Source organism: Palaemon carinicauda, chromosome 26 (genome assembly GCF_036898095.1).
Source record: "Palaemon carinicauda isolate YSFRI2023 chromosome 26, ASM3689809v2, whole genome shotgun sequence".
Classification (NCBI taxonomy): Eukaryota; Metazoa; Arthropoda; class Malacostraca; order Decapoda; family Palaemonidae; genus Palaemon; species Palaemon carinicauda.
In genome coordinates, this window is record NC_090750.1 from 72,901,274 (window position 1) to 72,908,773 (window position 7,500).

A 7,500-nucleotide genomic window follows, 5' to 3' on the forward strand; every position below is an offset into this window, starting at 1 on the left:
CCACTGAGACAAAGCCGAAATTGAAAGTCCTTTGTACCTCTCCCTAGTCTTATTAACGAAGCTTCATTATTTTCTTCCGCTTAACAATGCCTTGCCATGGCATGCTGTCCTCCGTGTCAATCTACTGCCGTCCGAAAAGGCCTCACTGATTTACTCTCTTGACCTTTATGGAACTATGGGGACTCCTGTGACCTTAATAAGGAGGGGTAGAAATTATAGCTGTCAGATGAGCACCATTCGTTGGAAGATTTTATTTTTATTAATTGGACAGGATTATTAAGTCATATTTATTTATTCTTTTCGTCAGGATTTGATGATCTGAATTCTTATTAACTTCAACATATCAAACATTATATAGTGATTTATTTCATATGCGGGCGGTTTATACACATTAATAATAATGATAATAATAATAATAATAATAATAATAATAATAATAATGATAATAATAATAATAACAATAATAATAATAATAATAATAATAATAGTAATAGTAATAGTAATAATAATAAAAATAATAATAATAATAATATTATTATTATTATTGTTATTATTATTATTATTATTATTATTATTATTATTACTTGCTAAGCTACAACTCTACATGGAAAAGCAGGATGCTATAAGCCCAGGGGCCCCAACAGGGAAAATAGCCCAGTGAGGAAAGTAAATAAGGAAAAATTAAATATTTTAAGAACAGTAACAACATTAAAATAAATATCTCTTATATAAACTATAAAAATCTCAACAAATCAAGGGGAAGAGAAAGAGGAAGAGAAATAAGATAGAATAGTGTGCCCGAGTGTACACTCAAGCAAGAGAACTCTAACCCAAGACAGTGGAAAACCACGATACAGAGGCTTTGGCACTACCCAAGACTAAAGAATAATGGTTTGATTTTTGAGTATCCTTCTCCTAGAAGATGACAAGCTTTTGTGGATTATTGGTGAAAGTTTGAACTTTTTTCATCAACATCACTTTTTAATCAATTCTTTACTAGAGATATAAATTAAGACAGACGGATAAAGAAAAACTATTTATATTTTCTATGTGGCAGCCATATCAACGGCCGCTGTAACCGTTAAATCCTGAAAAATGTGATATGAAAAATTAGTATTTCATTCATTTTATCTCTTGAATATATATATATATATATATATATATATATATATATATATATATATATATATATATATATTTTATATATAAAATATATGTATATACACATATATATATACTATATATATGTATAAAACATATATATTTTCACACACACACACACACACACATATATATATATATATATATATATATATATAATATATGTATATATATATATATATATATATATATGTATATATATATATATATATATATATAATATATATATATATATATACACGTACTTACACACACATATATAATGTATATATATATATATATATATATATATATATATATATATATATATATATATATATATATATATATAATTCTCCTCTTCAAATAAAGAATTAGTTTCACGTTCGAGACGGTTGTAGGCGGGTTTTCACTGATAAAAACATAAAGAAGTAAGGAAAATAAAAGTAAATATCCCGTAAATTTGAATTATTTAGACAAGCGAAGAAATAAGCGAAGAAATAAGCGATGGTTCTCCTCTTGACCCCATTCGTCTTCGCTTGTTGTAAACAAGAACTTGAAGGGATCTTGATGACAAGTCACGGAATGCTCATATTTCCTCATTGTTTACATAATCTCTCTCTCTCTCTCTCTCTCTCTCTCTCTCTCTCTCTCTCTCTCTCTCTCTCTCTCTCCAACAAATCGGCACACTACAAAAAATCTCTCTCTCTCTCTCTCTCTCTCTCTCTCTCTCTCTCTCTCTCTCTCTCTCTCTCTCTCCAACAAATCGGCACACTACAAAAAATCTCTCTCTCTCTCTCTCTCTCTCTCTCTCTCTCTCTCTCTCTCTCTCTCCAACAACACATCGGCACGCTACAAAAAATTCTCTCTCTCTCTCTCTCTCTCTCTCTCTCTCTCTCTCTCTCTCTCTCTCTCTCTCTCTCTCTCTCTCTCTCTCGGGTAATTTCTTTATCATATCATTAGAGTTGATATTATTTTCAAATGTGGTTTTTTATGTACAGTTGGACTCAGGACTCCCTGGTACACCCTCACTTTTTGTCGAGTAGCCAAACAGATAGTGTAGGGAGAGATGGCAGAGGTGGTGGGAGGGGCTGAACACATGAACTCTCCGCGCAGTAAGGGTGTGGCTTGGTATACTTCATTGCAAGGTGTACTAAGAATTCCTGTGTCCAACTGTACATTTTTAATGTTTCGTATCAACATCATCTTCATCAACATTATTTCATCTTGTCTTTGTATTATCCATGAAAATGTCTCATTGTGGAGCTCAATAGCTGCAGGAATAATTGTTAAAATTCTATATTACCATAAAGGTATTAAGTATCATGAAACGTTTTCACGCGGTTTTGTATATAGATGGGTTCATTAATTGTAGATAAATTTACCTAGAAAAACGTGAGCAGTCTTAGAGAGAGTCATTTTAATTATTATTCGTACTATTCTTGTATCAAAATCGTAACTATAAAGACCAAGTGTGTAGTAGACTTTCAGAAGATAGTTCTATAGTCCTTTAAAACACTGTTAATGTCTATAATTGAAGTTAAATACTGTTTAACTCCAACACCAAAGGATGTACTCCTTCTTGAGGGTACACTCGGGCACACTTCTATCTAGTTTCTCTTCCTCTTGTTTTGTTAATTTTTTATAATTTTTATAGGAAATATTTATTTTAATGTTGTTACTATACTCTAGATATTTTATTTTTGTTTATTTCCTTTCCCCACTGGGCTATTTTCCCTGTTGGGGTCCCTTGACTTATAGCATCCTGATTTTCCAACTAGGGTTGTAGCTTAGCATTCAATAATAATAATAATAATAATAATAATAATAATAATAATAATAATGACTGGCCACGGATATCCTATTGCTTATATTTGTTTAGTCCAAAATGTGATTTTTAAGAACATATTCACTCGTTTCAGATAGATATGATTATACATTTTATTCATAATCGCAACAAATTTTTCATCACCATCATCCTATTTCCAATGACGACCTCTAAACCTGCGAACAAAATATTCTCTTAGTGAACACCTACACATGCTAAAACACATATATAAAACAGGACCTAATAAAATAACAGAGAGGTAATGGTAAAACTCTTAGACTGAATTTCAATAAAAAACAAGAAATGTTGAGGAAGAGTTGCTTTTTAAAACACATATACAGTATAAAACAGGACCTAATAAAATAACAAAGAGTTAATGGTAAAACTCTTAGACTGAATTTCAATAAAAAACAAGAAATGTTGAGGAAGAGTTGCTTTTTAAAACACATATACAGTATAAAACAGGACCTAATAAAATAACAAAGAGTTAATGGTAAAACTCTTAGACTGAATTTCAATAAAAAACAAGAAATGTTGAGGAAGAGTTGCTTTTTAAAACACATATACAGTATAAAACAGGACCTAATAAAATAACAAAGAGTTAATGGTAAAACTCTGAAGACTGAATTTCAATAAAAAAACAAGAAATGTTGAGGAAGAGTTCTCCTTTTATCCAGGCACCTCGATGAAAGCTAACCAGAAGAGGCGGTGAATCAGCGCCACAATAGATGGCGCTGAATCTGTCACCTGGGGTAATCTAAGACACCCACTGCGCTCATTGTTTACCGGATAATGGCAGTCGTAGTCACTGGCTCCTCATTTGAGCATTTTGAAGCTTCGTACCCTCATTCTTTTCTTGTTTTCACTTCTCTCTTGGTCTTTACATCTCATAAAAGAATTTGAAGTCAATTGGTGGCTTTTTTTTTCTCTGAGGACTTTTAGTTTCTTAGAACAATGGTTTAGGATTTGTTCTCGAGTTATCAAACATTATCATATAAAAATATATTATAAGGCAGTATATGTTGTCTTCCTACTTCTTTTAACCAGGCAAAAGGATTCTCCAACTATATATATATATATATATATATATATATATATATATATATATATGTATATAAAATTATATATATATACTGTATATATATAAATATATGTATATAAATATATATATATATGTATATATATAATATAGATATATATACTGTATATATATAAATATATGTATATATATATATGTATGTATGTGTATATATATATATATATATATATATATATATATATATATATATATATATATATATATATATATATATATACATTGTATAAAAGCCAATGGCCGATCAATGGGGAATTTTTTTTTTCCTGTCAAAGAAAGCGTTCATTAGTCCAGACTATCATATTACTATTAAAAGTTCAGTTAATAGGTAAGAAAAAGGTTACTCTATTTTTCAGTTTCTTATTGAAAATGGAATACCTGTCCGTCCGCTGTACATAGATTTCCCCAGTCGTTTCTACCTTGAGCTTTTAAATCAATACTTCTCCATTCATCGTCTCCTATTTCACGCTTCATAAGTCCTCAGCCATGTATGCCTGGGTCTTCCAACTCTGCATGTGCCTTGTGGAGCCCATTTAAAAGTTTGGTGAACTAATCTCTCTTGGGGAGTGAAGAGCATGCCAAAATCATCTCCATCTACCCCTCACCATGATCTCATCCACATATGGCACTCGAGTAATCTCTCTTGTAATTTCATTTCTAATCCTGTCCTGCCATTTAATTCCCAATATTCTTCGGAGGACTTTGTTCTCAAATCTACTAATTGTATTGGATATTGTTGCATTGTCATACCATGACTTTTGTCCATACTGTAATACAGATCTCACTAAACTGATATATTGCCTGATTCTTATGTAATTTCAGGAGATTTGATTCATATATATATATATATATATATATATGTATATATATATATACATATATATATATATATATATATATATATATATATATATATATATATATATATATGTGTGTGTGTGTGTGTGTGTGGTTGTAAATAAACTGAGAGATAAATAAATGTGTATTGTTCATAATATGCATCAAGGCTTTTAATGCTCCAAGTGAAACAAATAATTCGCTTTCAGTTATTGAATGGGGGTAGTCATGGACGCTATGTCATCAAAGTATATTTGACAGTATGGGTAGAAAGACCAAACTCTTACTGCTGCTGATAAAGTAACGTCTCTGCCTGGTGTTTCCCAGTCAGGGGTTCGAGTCTCGCTCAGACTCGTTAGTGTCATTAGTGTTTGCAACCTTACCATCCTTGTGAGCTAAGGTTGGGGGGTTTGGGGGAGCCTATAGGTCTATCTGCTGAGTCATCAGCAGCCACTGCCTGGCCTTCCATGGTCCTAGCCTGGGTGGAGAGGAGGCTTGGGCGCTGATCATATAATATATGGTCAGTCTCTAGGGCATTGTCCTGATTGCTAGGGCAAGGTCACTGTTCCTTGCCTCTGCCATTCATGAGCGACCTTTAAACCTTTAAACCTTTAAATAATCAGCAAATTTACTTTTGCACTCCTTTGTATACATCAATCATCAATTACTTTTTTCCGCGATATACGAATATTTTTCTTAAAAAATGAAGCTTCTAAGTGTTTTTATATTGGTTCTTTTCCGTTATTTTCCACAAACGCTGATTTCCTTTGAATGCAAAATATAACGTATGCAATTGCTTTTAAAATATTTCCACAAGGAAGCTACCAATCAAAAGTCTACATTAGATCATAAACAGATATTATCATTTTGATAAAGACGCTGACACAAACACAAACTTTTGTTTTCCTGTACAATGTTTTTTTTTTTTTTTTTTTTTTTTTTCAGCCATTAACATCTTTTTTCGTCATAATAGTTCTGTGAAGTGGAACAAAAAAAAAACGATTAGTTGATTATTTTGATAAAGACGCTGACACAAACACAAACTCCTTTTTTTCTGTACAATAGTGTTTTTTTTTTTTTTTTTTTTTTTTTTTTTTATCTAGCCATTAACGTCTTTTTCCGTCAAAATAGCTCTGTGAAGAAGAACAAAAAAGCTCGAACATTTTCTCATATTCATTTTTGCAGTGCTTCATCCCTTCTTAATGACTGCATTAATACTCTCGTTTGGTGAGCTTAACCCATACATGGTTTATCCTGCTATGGTCTGAGGGTTACTCACAGAACAAGCAAAAGTGCTAACATTAGGTCAACTTGCTTTGACAATATTTCTAGGTTTTATTATGATTTATATATATATATATATATATATATATATATATATATATATATATATATATATATATATATATATATATATATATACATACTTGCATACACACACATATATATACATATATACATATATATATATGTGTGTGTGTATTATATAATATATGTGTATATATATATATATACTGTATATATGTAGGTATATATATATAATATATATATATATAATATATATATATATATATATATTTTTATTTATATATATTGAAGAGATTAGTCATTAATAGGCTAATTCCCTGATAATTGGTGCCCAGATTCAAACGTGTATTATCAAAAGCACCATTTTTTCCAATTAATAAAGGTAATATGTGAAAATGGGTCATTAAATATTTGTAAAAAAAAAAAAAAAACCCAAGGGATGATAAAACTACATGAGAAAAGATATATCCACATACATGAACTATAGAAGAATATAATTAAGAAATATTACGGAATAATTAATTCAAATGATTGAATGAATAAGATTCGTTAATAAAAACTACGACCACTGAAATAATAGTAATACCAAGGTATATAGAATAAGGGAGAGTAATACTACCATATCGTTTCAGCGCTGTGGATAAAAATATATTCTATTCAAACGAATAATCCTTATACATTACCAGATGATCCTGGGTACATTTCGAAAAAGGGAAAAAAAAGGGGGGGCGGGATTGTATACATTTAAAACCGGGATAGCCATAGGCTTCAAGTTATATGGCTCTTTTTGGAATTGTTTTTGATAAAAACTGGTTGTATCAGTGTATCTAAAAGCTCGATATTAATATATATATATATATATATATATATATATATATATATATATATATATATATATATATATATTGATATCGAGCTTTGAGATTCACTGATACAACGCACACACATATATATGTATGTGTATATATATGTATATATATATATATATATATATATATATATATGCGTGTGTGTATGTGTGTGTGTTTTGTGTGCGTGCATTTGCGTGCACAGGAGACGCTTAGTATTTGAAGGAATGTTAACTCATGTGTACAAAGGGAAATAAGGGCCTTAGAAAACAGGATTTAATTATACATCTCACCCACAACACAGCATAAACAGTACATATAAGCATGCCTATATTGGGAGCATAGTTCTGTTTGAATTCAACTCTTTTTTGAGAAAGCATTTCTGTTACTGAATTTTTTTTGGGTAAACTCACGAATGTAGTAAAGTCTTATTTTCATGATCA